At 40.7% G+C, this 16961-nt stretch overlaps 1 protein-coding gene across 45 annotated transcripts in view; it reads right to left on the bottom strand.

Annotated features, from left to right (window-relative positions):
• MBNL2 (muscleblind like splicing regulator 2) overlaps positions 1 to 16961 on the bottom strand; it is a 181140-nt gene that overhangs the window by 121058 nt on the left and 43121 nt on the right. The window contains exon 2 of one of the 45 annotated variants that reach the window (XM_043534724.1): positions 3656 to 3659. The exons of the other annotated variants lie outside the window; for them this stretch is intronic. The gene's annotated coding sequence lies outside the window, so the exon portion shown is untranslated. The remainder of the gene's footprint in view (positions 1 to 3655; positions 3660 to 16961) is intronic. 45 annotated transcript variants of the gene reach the window in all.

Below are 16961 nucleotides of genomic sequence, written 5' to 3'. Positions count from 1 at the left end.
TTGTATGCTAAGTAGAATCCACAAGGTCATTTTCTATTAAAAATACACTGAGAAGAAAAAAAATCATATTTTGTAGTACATAGTTCTATAAGAAGCTCCATCCATACTTTTAGAAAAACTGTGTATTATATAAAAACGAGGAGAACTTGTGGCACCTTAGAGACTAAAATTTATTTGGGCATAAGCTTTTGTGGGCTAAACCCCACTTCATCGGATGCATGCAGTGGAAAATACAGTAGGAAGATATATATACACAGAGAACATGAAAAAATGGGTGTTGCCATACCAACTGTAACGAGAACAATTAATTAAGGTGGGCTATTATCAGCAGGAGAAAAAAAAACCTTTTGTAGTGATAATCAGGATGGCCCATTTCAAACAGTTGACAAGAAGATGTGAGTAACAGTAGGGGGAAAACAATTGGCATGGGGAAATAGTTTTTACTTTGTGCAATGACCCATCCACTCCCAGTCTTTATTCAAGCTTAATTTAATGGTGTCCAGTTTGCAAATTAATTCCAATTCTGCAGTTTCTCATTGGAGTCTGTTTTTGAAGGTTTTTTGTTGGAGAATGGACAGATTGACAGAGCCAGAAGAATACCCAGAAGTCATCTATTCCAGGACAGGCCCAACAAAGAAAGTAACAGAACACCATTAGCCGTCACCTTCATCCCCCAACTAAAACCTCTCCAGTGCATCATCAAGGATCTACAACCTATCCTGAAGGATGATCCCTCACTCTCACAGATCTTAGGAGACAGGCCAATCCTCGCTTAGAGACAGCCCCCCAACCTGAAGCAAATATTCACCAGCAACCACACACCATACAACAAAAACACTAACCCAGGAACCTATCCTTGCAACAAAGCCTGTTGCCAAGTCTGTCCACAAATCTATTCAAGGGACACCATCATAGGAGCTAATCAATTCAGCCACACCATAAGAGGCTCGTTCACCTGCACATCTACTAATGTGACATATGCCATCATGTGCCAGCAATGCCCCTCTGCCAAATCAGACACTCTCTACGCAAAAGAATAAATGGACACAAATCAGACATCAAGAATTATAACATTCAAAAACCAGTCAGAGAACACTTCAACCTCCCTGGCACTCAATTTCAGACCTAAAAAAGTCACAATTCTCCAGCAAAAAAACTTCAAAAACAGACTCCAATGAGAAACTGCAGAATTGGAATTAATTTGCAAACTGGACACCATTAAATTAAGCTTGAATAAAGACTGGGAGTGGATGGGTCATTGCACAAAGTAAAAACTATTTCCCCATGCCAATTGTTTTCCCCCTACTGTTACTCACATCTTCTTGTCAACTGTTTGAAATGGGCCATCCTGATTATCGCTACAAAAGGTTTTTTTTCTCCTGCTGATAATAGCCCACCTTAATTAATTGGTTTCATTACAGTTGGTATGGCAACACCCATTTTTTCATGTTCTCTGTGTGTGTGTGTGTGTGTATATATATATATATATATATATATATATATATATATATATATCTTCCTATTGTATTTTCTACTGCATGCATCTGATTAAGTGGGTTTTAGCCCATGAAAGCTTATGCCCAAATACATTTGTTAGTCTCTAAGCCACAAGTACTCCTCATTTTTTTTTTGCTGCTACAGACTAACACGACTACCACTCTGAAACCTGTGTATTACATGACAATATTTAATAGTGTATATTATAATGTAATTAAAGACAGCATTACAGTGCTTATGTACAAGGGGGCACAGTTAAGGTTATACATGCAAACTTAACTTTGGTATTTCCTGACTTTGAGTGCCTAACCAATACTGACCAAAATTTTCAAAAAAGTCCAAAGTTTGGCTTCCAAAACCATATTTAGGCAATTAAGTAAGTGGCCTGATTTTCAGAAGTACGGAGCATCCAAGCAGCTCCCACTGACACAGACTCAGGTGGGACTTAGAAAGTGGAACAACTTGGTGAGTGGGTATTTAGAGGAGAAACTGCCCTTTGTAAGAAGGACAGGTGAAGAGTTGTTTGGAAAGCTGTGGGTTGTGGGGGGAGTGAAAGAGAGAGGAAGAACAGAGGAAGATTCATAAATGGATACATTCCAAGGCCAGAGGGCACCATTGTGATCATCCAGTTTGACTTCCTATATAACACAGGCCATAGAACTTCCCCCAAATATTCCTAGAGCAGATCTTTTAGAAAAACATCTAATCTTGATTTAAAAATAGCCAGTGATGGAGAATGTACCATAACCCTTGGTAAATTGTTCCAATGGTTAATTACCCTCACTGTTGAAAAATTACACCATATTTCCAGTCTAAATTTGTCTAGCTTCAAATTCCAGCCATTAGATCCTGTTATACCTTTCTCTGCTAGATTGAAAAGCCCATTATTACATATCTGTTCCTCATGTAATCAAGTCATCCTTTAATTTTCTCTTTGTTAAGCTAAATAGAACGAGCTGTTTGAGTCTATCACTATAAGGCAGGTTTTCTAATCCTTTAACCATTTTGTTGTGGCTCTTCTCTGAACCCTCTGCAATATATCAACGTTCTTCTTGAACTGTGGCACGAGAACTAGATATCGTATTCCAACAGCAGTCACACCAGCACCACATACAGAGGTAAAATAACCTCTCTATTCCTACTCAAGATTAATTTATTTTACGCATCCTAGGATCACAGTAAGAAGAGAAAAAGTACTTGTGGCACCTTAGAGACTAACAAATTTATTTGAGCATAAGCTTTCGTGAGCTACAGCTCACTTCATCGGATGCATACAGTAAATTTATTTGAGCATAAGCTTTCGTGAGCTACGGCTTACTTCATCGATGCATACAGTATTTCCACTGTATACCTCCGATGAAGTGAGCTGTAGCTCACGAAAGCTTATGCTCAAATAAATTTGTTAGTCTCTAAGGTGTCACAAGTACTCCTTTTCTTTTTGCGGATATAGACTAACACGGCTGCTACTCTGAAACCTAGGATCACAGTAGCTCTTTTGGCCACAGCATCACATTGGGAGCTCATTTTCAGCTGATTAATCACCACAACTGCCAAATCTCTTTCAGAGTCACTGCTTCTCAGAAGAGAGTTCCCCATTCTGTAAGTGTGGCCTACATTCTTTGTTCCCAGATGTATACATTTACACTTAACCATATTAAAATGCTTATTGTTTGCTTGTGCTCAGTTTACCAAGCGAGCCAGATCTCTGTGAATCAGTGATCTGTATTGTATTCTTCATTATTTACCACTTCCCCAATTTTTGGGTCATCTGCAAACTTTATCAGTGATGATTTTATATTTTCTTTCAGGTCACTGATAAAAATTTTAAAAAGCATAGGGCCAAGAACCAATCCCCATGGAACTCCACAGAAAACACACCCACTTGATGATTATTCCTCATTTATAATTACATTTGAAGACCTATCAGTTAGCCAGCTTTTAATCCATTTAATGTGTGCAATGTTAACATTATATCATTCTAGATTTTTAATCAAACTGTCATGTGTTACCAAGTAAAATGCCTTACAGAAGTCTAAGTATATTTCATCAACACTATTAGCTTCATCAACCAAACTTGTAAACTTAAAAAAAGACATAAGGTTAGTTTGACAGGATGTATTTTCCATTAACCCAGGTTGATTGGCATTACTTATATCACCTTCCTTTAATTCAGTCTTTCTGTTATCTTGACCGGGATCGATGTCAGTCTGACAGGCCTATAATTGCACCAGTAACCCGGTTTACCCTTTTAAAATAGTGGCATAACATTAACTTTCTTATGGTCTTCTGGAAATTTCCCAGTGCTCCAAAACTTATTAAAAATCAGCCTTAATGGTCCACCAAGCTCCTCAGCCACCTCTTTTAAAAACTCTTGGATACAAATTATCAGAACCTGCTGATAAAATGCCTAACTTTAGTAGCTACTTTTTTAACATTCTCCTGAGATGCTGGTGGAATGGACAGAGTGTTATCATATATGACATGACTATGTCATCTGTTTTTTTCCCCCAAATACAGAACAAAAATATTTATTGAACACTTCTGCCTTTTCTGCATTACTATTGATAATGCTACCATTTCCACATAGTAATGAACTAACACCATTGTTAGGATTCTTTTTGTTCCTAATATACTTTTAAAAACTCCTTATTTTCCTTAATTCTGCTGGCCATAGCGTTCTCCTTGTGTGTCTTTGCTTCCCCTATCAATTTTCTATAATTCATACATTCTGATTTATATTCATAACTCTCAACTTCCCATTTCTTCCATTTGTTAGATATTTATTTAACAGCTGCCTTCACTTCCCCTCTAAATCAGGTTACTTTTTTAGTCAGTGTGGCCTTCTTCCTTGATTGTGGCTTCTTGGGTTTCTAATAAAGTATTCTTAAACAATTTCCAACTATCATTCACAATTTTTTCTGATTAAATTCTTCCTGACAGCTGATCTGGATCAAGATTGTTTTCAGCTTTTTGAAAATAGCCCTTTTAAAGCATTAAGTATATATATCACTGATCTGGATTTTATTCAATTTGCACACTATAAATGTACTCAAGTCATGATTTGTATCTAAGTTACCATTAATTTTTACTTCTATGATCAGTTCCTTTTACTTCTATGATCAGTTCCTGTCAAGATGAAACAATAACTAACAGAAGATGTGGAAATGGTAGAAGTGTTTAATTAATTTTTTTGTTTTAGTTTTCACCAAAAAGGTTAGCAATTGGATATGCAACATAGTGAATGCCAGTGAAAATAAGGTAGGATCAGAGGCTAAAATAGAGGAAGAATAAGTTAAAAATTACTTAGAAAAGATAGATGTCTTCAAGTCACCAGGACCTCATGAAATACATCCTAGAATACTCAAGGAGCTGATTGAGGAGATATCTGAGCCATTAGCAATTATCTGAAAAGTTCTGAAAGAAGGGAGAGATTCCAGAGGACTGGAAAAAGGCAAATATAGTGCCCCTCTGTAAAAAGGGAAATAAGGACAATCCGGTGAATTACAGACCAGTCAGCTTAACTTTAGTACACGAAAAGATAATGGAGCAAATAATTAAGCAATCAGTTTGCAAACATAGAGAAGATAATAAGGTGATAAGTAACAGTCAGATTTGGATTTGTCAAGAACAAATCGTGTCAAACCAACCTAACATAGCTTTCTTTGACAGGGTAAAGATGTAGATGGGGGGGAGAAGTAGATGTGATATATCTTGACTTTAGTAAGGCTTTTGATACTGTCTCACATGATCTTCTCATAAACAAACTAGGGAAATACAACCTAGATGGAGCTACTACAAGGTGGGTGCATAACTGGTTGAAAAACGGTTCCCATCAGTGGTTCACAGTCGAGCTGGAAGGGCATATCGAGTGGAGTCCTGCAAGGATCAGTTCTGGGTCTAGTTCTATTCAACATCTTCATCAGTGATTTAGATAATGGCATACAGAGTATACTTACAAAGTTTGAGGACAATACCAAGCTGGGAGGAGTTACAAGTGCTTTGGAGGGTAGGATTAAAATTCAAAATGATCTGAACAAACTAGAGAAATGGTCTGAAGTAACCAGAATGAAATTCAGTAAGGACAAATGCAAAGTACTCCACTTAGGAAGGAACAATCAGTTGCACACATACAAAATGGGAAATGACTGCCTAGGAAGGAGTTCTGCAGAAAGGGATCTGGGGGTCATAGTGGATCACAAGCTAAATATGAGTCAACAGTGTAATACTGTTGCAAAAAACATCATCATCATTCTGGGACGTATTAGCAGGAGTGTTGTAAGCAAGACATGAGAAGTAATTCTTCCACTCTACTCTGTGCTGATTAGGCCTCAACTGGAGTCTTATGTGGACAAATCGGAGAAAGTCCAGAAAAGAGCAACAACAACAAAAATTAAAGGTCTAGAAAACATGTCCTATGAGGGAAGATTGAAAAAAAATTGGGTTTGTTTAGTCTGGAGAAGAGAAGACTGAGAGGGGACATGATAACAGTTTTCAAGTACATAAAAGGTTGTTACAAGGAGGAGGGAGAAAAATTATTCTCCTTAACCTTTGAGGATACGACAAGAAGCAATGGGCTTAAATTGCAGCAAGGGCAGTTTAGGTTGGACATTAAGAAAAACTTCCTAACTGTCAGGGTGGTTAAGTACTGAAATAAATTGCCCAGGCAGGTTGCGGAACTTCATCATTAGAGATTTTTAACAGCAGATTAGACAAACACCTGTGAGGGATGGTCTAGAATCTAGATAACCCTTAGTCCTGCCAGGAGTGCAGGGGACTGAACTAGATGAACTCTCGATGTCCCGTCCAGTCCTACGATTCTAGGATTCTATTAAGTCTAACATAGAATTCTCCTGCGTTGGATGCAGGTAGGAAATAGTCATCTATAATTTATAGAAATTCCAAGGATGTTTTAGTCCTGGCAGCATGAGACCTCCAGTATATGTCACTGTCACACTGTCCAAGATCACACAGCTTTTTCCCCTATACTTTATAAATAGGTCCAATGAGATTTGATGGTCTCTAGCAGACATCAACTAGTATCCCATCTTGCACTTTATCTGTTAGGACATTGATCCATAAACATTCAGAATCATTTTCTTCTGACAGGTTTCAGAGTAGCAGCCATGTTAGTCTGTATTCGCAAAAAGAAAAGGAGTACTTGTGACCGATGAAGTGAGCTGTAGCTCACGAAAGCTTATGCTCAAATAAATTTGTTAGTCTCCAAGGTGCCACAAGTACTCCTTTTCTTCTGAGTTATCAGCGACTCAGAAACAGGTAATGCCATTTTTGACATACAGTGCCATTCCCCCTCCTCTTTTGCCCATTCAATCCTTCCATAATAGGTTATAAGCACTGATTTTAAAATTCAAATCATGGGAATCATCCCACCAGGTTTCAGTAATATCAACTAGATTAAATTTATGCTTATAAATTTGCAATTCCAAATCCTCTTGTTTGTAACCCAGGCTCCTACCATTGGTGTATAGGCAATTAAAGACTTGAGGAAGAGAAGAGTTTAAGTAGTTTGGGAGAGGTAGGCCAGACTGGGCGTATGTCTACACTAAAAACTTAACTCGACATATATTAGGTTGACTTACAGTCACCACAGTAATTACTGCAGTGGTGTACGTCCACATTACCCTCCTCAGGTTGATGGCGTGCGTCCTCACCAAGAGCGCTTCCACCCACCTAAGAGGGGAGTGAGGGGAGCTGAGAGCCTGGTCTCTCAGCTCTGCTGGCAGCTCCCTGCTGGAAGCCCAGCTGCCCCAGAGGTTCCCGACGGGCTTTCCCTGCCCCATCTCCCCGTTCCCTTCCAGGAGCAGGAGGGAAGCCACGCAGGGCTTCTTGCCTTCCTGTTCCCCACCAGGAGCATAGTCCAGCCACCCGGGCTTCTCTCCCGGGCTCCCAGTGGGGAGCAGGGTACAGCTGCCTGGGCTTCTCACTCCAAGTGCCAGCTGGGAACTGGGACCAGCCACCCAGGCTTCTTGCCTTGGCTCGCAGCTGGGAGAGGGGTCCAACCACCCAGCTCTCCAGAGGAGCAGGGAGCAGCTGGACCCTAGATGTCTGGCTTTCTTGTCCTGGGGAACTGTGAAATTGACAAGAGAGCTAACAGCCAATGTAAGTAACACAGTACCTACACAGACACTGCATTGCCTACACAGTGTCTACTAACTATACTGACATAAGCCCTATGCCTCTTGTGGAGGTGGAGTTATTATGTCGGTGTCGTAGGGCACTTACATAGGCAGGACAAGGCTGTAGTGTGTGCACTGATATAATTCGGTTAACATAAGCAACATTAGATCGACCTGTGTAGTGTAAACGGAGCCTGGGGTATTTGAGGGAAGGGAAGAAAGTCAGACAGCTTTGGGAGGCAAGAATTGGATAGGGAATGAGAAGAGAGATTGTGGAGGAAGAAGGAAGGAGACTTAAAGGAAAGGAAGGGAGAAGGAGAGGATTTGGAGGAAAGATAGGAGAGAAGTGAGCACATGGGGAGAACTGAGAGAGAATTTTGGCAGGAAGAGAGGACAGAGTGAAAAGACTGTGGGAGAGGTAGGGAAATCCAGGGGGTTTAGTGGAGAGGCAGAAGTGAGCGAGGGGAAAGAAACAAAGGATATATGGAATGGGATAAAGGTGACAGATTGGAGAATTCACAGATGTGCTACAGCCACGAGTTTCTTCCTCAGACTATACCCCCTATGAAGGGGTTCTCCCAACAGGTGAAGTGTGGCCTCTGAAACCCCCAGAAGAACTCCCAGTTCGGGGACTATTATTAGTGTGTTGAGGGTGGGAGAAGGTACATGGCTGGGGCACTCCTGCGCACTGGCTATTCCCCAGCTGCAATGGTCACAGGTGACCTTGAGTAGCCAGACACAGGAAGGAAGCTAACCAAAGTAGTACAACCATCACCAATAGAGAACCCCATGGGGCTGTGACACTGTGGTTTTGTTGGGGAGGGTCTTTGTTTCTTCCCAACTTTGTGGGCAAAATTACTTCACTGCCTGCAATTTCTATTAAAATTACTGTATCCTCTACTTGTAACACACCAAACACACACACACACACCCCGTAATATAAAAGTTAAATAAACAATAATACCCATTCATTGACATTCAAAATATGAAATCTTGGCAGTGAAGTTGTAGAAAAATTTAGACATGATAAAGATAAGGAATCCACATTATTTCAAGGTTCATCCTGCTTTTATTGTTGTTTACTTCATTTTGGATCCATCTCATGCCTTTGGGTTTTGTGGGATTGAAGCTATAACCATACAACCAAAATATGCCCATGAACATAGGCTGTCACAGAGTAATGAAATAAACCCATACAAGTTAATTTGTAGACTCTAAATAATTTAGCCTCGGAATGTTATTCCCATTGGGCAGATGGAAAAACCGAGGCACAGAGGAGATAAATGTCTTGCCCAAGATTACACAGGAAGTCTGTGGCAGAGCTTGGACTAGATCCCAGATATCTTAACTCCTCAGTGCTATGTTTTAAACCTCAAGACCTTCCCTCCCTCCTCAAGTTAGATATCATATTATTCCTTTTTGATAACGTATTTAATTTAGGATTTCCCCTTTAACTTTTAAAACAAACAAACAAACTTTTTAAATAAAAAAAGCAGAGACGTTTAATTAGTAACCCCCCAAAAGTTCTAACTATGAGAAGTGCTGAGCAACTGAACTCAATGAGTTGCAGGCATTCAACATATCATAGGCTCAAGCCTTACACTTGTGGATTAACAGGCCTTGGTAGAGCTCCTAGCTGGAATGTACAGGCTTTTTAAAGCACTTCTCTATTTACACTGTCAAGCTAAATATAAAATATGAGCTTCTTTGGCCCAACAGCTTTGCTGTATCACAGTGACAGCTCTGAGTAACGAAAAAGCTGAGGTTTCATGGATATGCCTTGCTTGTGCTTCAGTGGCGGTGGTCATGAGTACTTTCTGCTGGCCTGGTTATGAACTAAGGACCTGATCCTTCAAACTGATATGCACAATTAATAGCCCCCAGCACAGGAGGATCCCATAGTCCCAGCACAGGACATCAATGGAAACAGTGGTTTCAAAATTAAAACAATTTTCCAGTTATACTTAGAGCACTAAGAAATAAAAAAGCATTAGGTAGTTCTATCCCACCCAGTCCTCAGTATTATAACCACATCTGAACTGTTCCATACCAAATGTCAACAACAGGGCTTGATTCACAACTACCTTGTACCTTGGTAGTCATTTACAACTGAGCAAAGTGGTGCTACGATAGCATTTTACATCCATTTTGCACATATGTAAATGACTACACAAGGTGAAAGGCAGGGGAGATAAAGGCCCTAAATCTAATTCCAACTGGAATGAATGAATGAATGAATGGCTACAAAATACATGCCCAGCAAGAACCTTACCATTCCTGTCTGCACTTGCATGCTCTTTTCCACTAGATAGAAATGCCCATTCTGAACAACTGCAGATTCATTTATTTAATATTTATATTGAAGTCCCAAAGACCCACATCAGCATTGAGATCTTAGTGTCCTAGGTGCTTTACAAACATATTACATACACAAAAAAATATTTAAAAAACCATTAGGTTGCAAAGTAAAGTATTCAACTGTTAAGAAATGCCAGAATTAAGGTTGCCCATGCAACCTTATAAAAGTATGCCTGCACTACAAATACTATGTGTAGCATTGTCATATAGACAGTACAGTGACGGAAGAGTTTTTTAAATCCACTCACTCAAGAGAGGGATGTGCCTCTACAGTAGGGTTGCCCAAGCAACCTTAATTCAGCCCCCTTGTGCATAACATATACATTATGATACAATTTTAACAACATGGTTACATTATTTTTTCCATGGGGATCCTGCCACATTTGCTTATTTTAGAGTGCTTTTGACTTTGCGATCATTAAGTTCTTTTAATGTAGTTTTTTTGTATGTAATTTCCTCCGTTTTTAAAAAAGCAAACTGAAAAAGCAAATTCTATCATATGGAATGGTACTGATCCCTGCATGGGTCACTTGCAGGGTTGAAACCTATAGACCCACAGCACAGACCTCTGCAACTTGAATTAACAGACTAACTGGTAGTAATAGTTACTCTCTAAGTGTACCAGTCATTAGAGGGGGAGGAGATGCAAACTTTGGCAATGGGTTTCCCTGCCATTTACTAGACTGGATGAAATTTAATAGCCTGTGATACACAAGAGGTCAGAATAATGATCTAATCATCCTTCTGGATCTCAGGAATTGAGGATCTGGAGGTGAGTGTGCATTATTGTTAAAAACCTTTCTTCTCCTAGCATATCTCCCCATCCCCCAGCCAGCTTCTATACCCCTCTGCATCAGGGAAGATAACTTCTTACTCTTCCCTGTTGCCCGGGCAACATCAGTCGGAGCAGTAAGAGCAAAGGAGAGACTATTCCCACTCACAGTTCCTGTGTTGGTGCCACATCAATCCCTAGCATCAAGGAGCAGCGATTGCAGGGAAAGTCCTACTCAGAACTTGCAGCCCTGGGCAGCAGCATACCCAATGCAGACAGCATCTTTGGAGAACTTAGCTGTCAAACTAACAAACCTCAGCAAATTCTGAAAGGTGATTTTCAGAGGCTAATAACATCTACCAAATGTAGGTGGATTTTCACGGGGACAACAAAAAGCACGCATCTGACGCCAGGGTGTCCCTCTTGCCAAATTTCAAACTTGAAGGTGCTAGAAACCATTTTTACTGGAACTTTTAATGGAAAGTTTTAGACCAAATAGTTTAAAGTTTATCAAAGCTATAACTGAAAACAGGGTCTTGTAATAGAAAGTTTTAGGCAACCCTAACTATAGGCATCACTTAATAGCACTGCCTACAAATCTGACAACACGACAGCACCCCTGCCCTGAACAGCTTACAACCAGAACAAACAAACAGATGAAAACTTAAGATCCCAGGTTGTTGTGAGCCTCGATGTTCACTGAGCTCTAGGGGCTTGCTTAGGGAAAGGTACATTACTCTTAAATTTGACATTCCCTTCAATCTACGGTTAAGAGTAATTTGCTGAAGCAGCGGCTCCTGCTAGAGATAACAGGACAAATATAGGCAGCATGAGAAGGAATACAATCTCTCTCAGAAGTCCCAGGATAACCCTAGAGACTCCGACATGTTGAGTCTCTAGCTAATTCCTACAGGTGCCTCCCCAGACCACTGAACAGTAGTCTAAATATTGGGAAATTTTATGTTGCATGGTCCTTCCTGAACACTTTTTCACAGCATTACTACTGGGATTTGGTCTTTAGGGAGGAATCTTGTTTCATTCAGCCTCTAATTCTGCACACCCTGTTTCAAGTAAGAGATCCCAAGCTCAACTGTTTTAGGAAAATAAAGTGGAGGCTTTTACCTTGAATCACTGGTGGTATATCATCAGTGATATATTAACACACACACAAAAACCTCAGTTGTGAAACAGCTAGGGATGTTACATATAAATATATCCGACCCAAAAAAACAAAACATGGAAAGCTAAGCCCCTTAATGGTACATGCCCTCTACTCCTCCACTCACAAGCAACACTTTACCATAACCCCTGCACAGTACAAACCAGGCACTGCAAGCATAACTCTGCACCCCTTTCACACTTCTGCACACACACTTTTACCAAATAGTTTTCCCCTCGCCACAAGTAGTTGTGGCCATTTGGTGTAGTAGTAGGTTGTTTCGAGAGAGGTAGATTGGTAAGGATGTGTGCAGCAAAAGGATTAATGGGGATGATGAAAAGCTAGTACAGAAATAAAAGGTTTGATACCGTGATCCGTCCAAAGCCACTATTATGGCTAAAACACATATAGCAGCAACACAGTAATGTTTCAGAATACACATGGGCTGTACACTTTTTCCAACATGCTTCTATTACGAGAGGTATCCTGTTTACAATTACTCTGTAAAACAACACTTTTACATCTATAACAGAAGTGCTAATGTCATATAATAAAAGCACTAATAAAATAAGTGCTAATGTCATATAATAAAATAAGAAGAGAGAACAGGGGCCGGCAAACTTTTTGGCCTGAGGGCCACATCGGGGTTCCAGAACTGTATGGAGGGCTGGTTAGGGAAGGCTGTGCCTCCCCAAACAGCCTGGCCCCCACCCCCTATCCGCCCACTCCCACTTCCTGCCCCCCTCAGAACCCCCAACCCATCCAACCCCCCCTGCTCCTTGTACCCTGACCGCCCCCTCCTGGGACTCCCTGCCCCTAACCACCCCCCCAGGACCCCACCCCCATCCAATCCCCCCACTCCCTGTCCCCTGACTGCCCCCCCGGGACCCTCTGCCCCTTATCCAATCCCCCTGCTCCCTGCCCCCTTACCATGCCACTCAGAGCATCAGGATTGGCAGCCACACCGCCTGGCCAGACCCAGCCACGCAGTCTAGAGCACCGGGGCAGGCTGGCGGCTCTCGCAGCCACGCTGCCGCCCAGTCCTGAGGCTGCACGGGAGGGGAATAGCAGGGTAGGGGGCCAGGGGCTAGCCTCCCCTGCCAGAAGCTCAAGGGCCGGGCAGGATGGGCCAGATGTGGTCTACGGGCTGTAGTTTGCTCACCTCTCAGATAGAAGCTCTAGGTTTTGGGGGCTGCATGCTGAACCAAGCGGCCTGCTAGGCTAGGTTGAGAGCTTACTAATGAGGCTCTAGCCTGCTATCCTTCAATCCACAATCCCTTTAGGATCCCTGGAGAAGGAGCAGAAGCTAACTCAGGGAGAATAGGGGTTTAAAAAGCCAGCTCCTAAGCAATGAGAGGAGCTAGCGAACAGGGGATTTTTACAGTGGAGTTTAGGCATATCTGCCTCTTGCACTTCCTCTCTAATCAACATACTCCAAACTTAGGCTAAAAGCCTCCCATCCCCACACTCCCACCCAAAACAAAATAAAAAACAGAGTAAAAATAATGCAGGCAGAAGTCCAGCAACAGAGTGGAGGCTATCCAGCTTATTTCATTGAATCCTTGTGGCAGGTAGTGTATGTGTGCATACAGTACAAGCAGGCCATTACCCTCAGAGAGACAGTACAGGCTCTTGAGACCGGAGTGGCTGAACTGGAAGACATCTAGATGGATTTGCATGTAGGTTTAAAACAAAGAAATACTTCTTCACATAATGCACAGTTAACCTGTGGAACTTGTTGTGAAGGGTTCAAAAAAGAATTAGATAAATTCATGGAGGATCAATCACTAGCTGTTAGCCAAGATGGTCACAGACGTAACCCCATGCTCCAAGTGTCTCTAAACCTTCAACTGCCAGAAGCTGGGATTGGACGACATGGGATGGATCATTGCAAAATCACTGTTCTGTTCACTCCCTCTGAAGCAACTGGCAGTGACCACTGCTGGAAGACAGGATACTAGGGCCAGATGGACCATTGGTCTCATCTAGTATGGCCGTTCTTATGTTATGTTCTTATGCTTGCTTGTGTACACAACAGGCAGAATATGACAGAGGGATTGTTTGCTATATTTACAACTGTAACTTGCCAGACAGATTCCCTAAATAAATCTGATATGCCTAGCTGGAATCCCTGAAGTAAATCTGAACAGAGAAACAAACAACTATTGGGTGTGACCTCTCACAAATAAGTAGAGCCTATACAACAATGGATTTAATTTTTAAAGGAAACTTAAAAGGACACTTTTTCTTGGTGATCATTAGATTTTTGTTTGTAGCGGCATGGCTAATTTTCATTTCAAACCCTTCAGGACATCACTAGGGTAAAAGAATACTATTGGGTAGCTTAGACCCAAAAGGTAGTGTAGTTTTGTTTTGTTGTTTGGTTTGTCTTTGAAGTTTAACAAAATCTAAACTGCTTTCCTGAATTTTATGTTTAAAACTTCATTATTCTTTATCATTTACATTATGGTAACATTCGCAGGACTAACCAGAATGGGGCTCTCTAAACCAGTGCATAAAAAATAAATACCCACCACCCTCCCTATGACATCAAGATTCATTCTTTTTCCTGCAGGGTTGAGTTTCATTTCTCAAACATAAAACAATTCAACATAAGCTCCACGTACAAACCAGGTCCTCCCCTACTCTTTATGGAGCTCCCTTCCCAGGAACTCTGCTCAGGAGCTAAGGAGAAAGAATCTCCCTGTTCCCTTCCCTGAACTCAGGCTGTTCTTTCTATCCCAGTGGGCCTGGTTCAGAATCTCACCTTTATACCCTGTGATCCCAGGACTTATTCCCTTCACCTGGGGCAGGTGGCCTGAGCCTAGGTCCTAGGACTATGTGCAGCTGACCCTCAAGCCCCTATAAAAGGTTAGCTCACCCTGTGATAGGCCCCATTGTGCAAGGCTCTTTGCATTAAAACAGTGTCCCTGTCTCAGAGATTTGCAGCCCAAAATACAAGAACAGATTATAAAAATAAATAATCATGATCATTGGAACACTTGTTAGTTACCTGTTTCGTTGTATTATGCTTTTTACAAACATAAAACATCGAAGAACAGTGTTTCGCTTGAGTTAAACAACTCGAACACCTTAGCATTGTGTTAGAACATGAAGATCAGAAAACTAAACAATGAATTCTGTGGATCAGTGTAAATGGTGGATTCCCTGTAACTTGAAGTCTTTAAATCATAATGTGAGGTTCAGTAACTCGGCCAGAGGTTAGGGGTCTATTACAGGAGTGGATGGGTGAGGTTCTGTGGCCTGCAAAGTGCAGGAGGTCAGACTGCATGATCATGATGGTCCGTTCTGGCCTTAAAAGTCTATGAGTCTATGAACCTGGGGTATTGTCCTAACAAAGCCAAACAAATGAAATGTTGATTTTGTGTCTTCCTATAGAACCAATCTCTAACATCTACGGGATGTATCCCACACTTTCTGGTATTTGTAAAAGAGAAATGGTTCTAGACTATTCTCAGTGGTAGAAGAGGACAGGACAAGGAGTAATGGTCTCAAGTTGCAGTGGGGGAGGGTTAGGTTGGATATTAGGAAAAACTTTTTCACTAAGAGGGTGGTGAAACACTGGAATGCGTTACCTAGGGAGGTGGTAGAATCTCCTTCCTTGGAAGTTTTTAAGGTCAGGCTTGACAAAGCCTTGGCTGGGATGATTTGATTGGGGATTGGTCCTGCTTTGAGCAGGGGGTTGGACTAGATGACCTCCTGAGGTCCTTTCCAACCCTGATATTCTACGATTCTATAATTCTATGAAATGTATAGTAGGTTAATATAAACATTTTTGTCCAGTCATACAATTAAAAACTAGACTAGGTGGCATTATAACAGATTGCTGTTTCAGTCTTTATGCAATTATAAAAATAATGACTTCACGTGTGGAATAAGTACTAATGGGCAGATGAACTGTGAAAGAAAAGAAAAACGTAAAAACACCTTATGCTACTGTAATTGATCTTGCTAAAAACGTATGAGACATAAAAAATGCAGCTGAACTGTTTTAAAAAAAAAACAACAACAACAACAAAGCCTTTCATAAAGTCCCACCAGCTATTTGATGGAAAATAAGAATGGAATACTGCTCGACTGCCACTGCAATATTTTTAGAAATACAAATATAAATAATAGAAAACAGTCACATATTACTTTTTTCCACAAATTAAAACTAAAATCTATTTCTTCTTTCAGCTAGTTTTGTTAGCATATAATCAGCCTTGAGATTGTGCCTGAATAAATCTGAGTGAGCTGTTCAAAGAGAAAGAAAATGATAATCCACCTGTAAGAGGGGTAGTACAGTGGTATGAGTAAATGGCAGGGAGCCTTAAATTCCCTAAATCTAATCCCAGTTCTTTTGCTAATTTGCCTTGCCTTATGCCTTAGTCAAATCACTTAACCTCTCTATTAGTTTCCTCATCTGCAAAATGGTAATTATTATTATTTACAGTACCTCTCCTAGAAAGGCATTATAAATTAGTTTAATGTCTGTTATTCAACCTGAAGATGTTCACTATTATATAAATTACCACTAAAATAAGAAATTTTAAAAGAGTTAAATCTTTATTTTAATTTCACTAGAATAAAGTCCCTGGGTTGAATGGTTCACACTTGTATTTATCAATGTAACCTACAAATATCAGTTTCCTTAAATGAGTCATATCTTCCTTGCCAAGACTACCAATCTGATATGTTGACCCTTTTGCTACTATAATTAAGGTTCAGGTTTTTTACTATGCCCCAAGCTATTTACAGTAGAGCAATGAGCTTATTAAGAAAATCTATTGGGTTTATACTTTAAAGCTGGCTTTACAGTATAACAACACTGATGCCCGATGCCCTTTCGGGAAAGAGGAAAGAACGTATCCCACCAACTGTGAAATAACTAGGCTTATGATAATACATTGGCATCATTCAGATGAATGTACGCACAACTTTTCAAGCACTTCATTGTATTTCTTTGCTAAAGGACTATGTGTAACTAAGCTTCAGAAAACATTTCAAGAGTCTGCACAGCTGACTTGGAGCCACAAGG

Source organism: Chelonia mydas, chromosome 1 (genome assembly GCF_015237465.2).
Source record: "Chelonia mydas isolate rCheMyd1 chromosome 1, rCheMyd1.pri.v2, whole genome shotgun sequence".
Classification (NCBI taxonomy): Eukaryota; Metazoa; Chordata; order Testudines; family Cheloniidae; genus Chelonia; species Chelonia mydas.
Note: the sequence above shows the minus strand (reverse complement) of the source record. Positions and strands in the feature narration are given on the sequence as shown.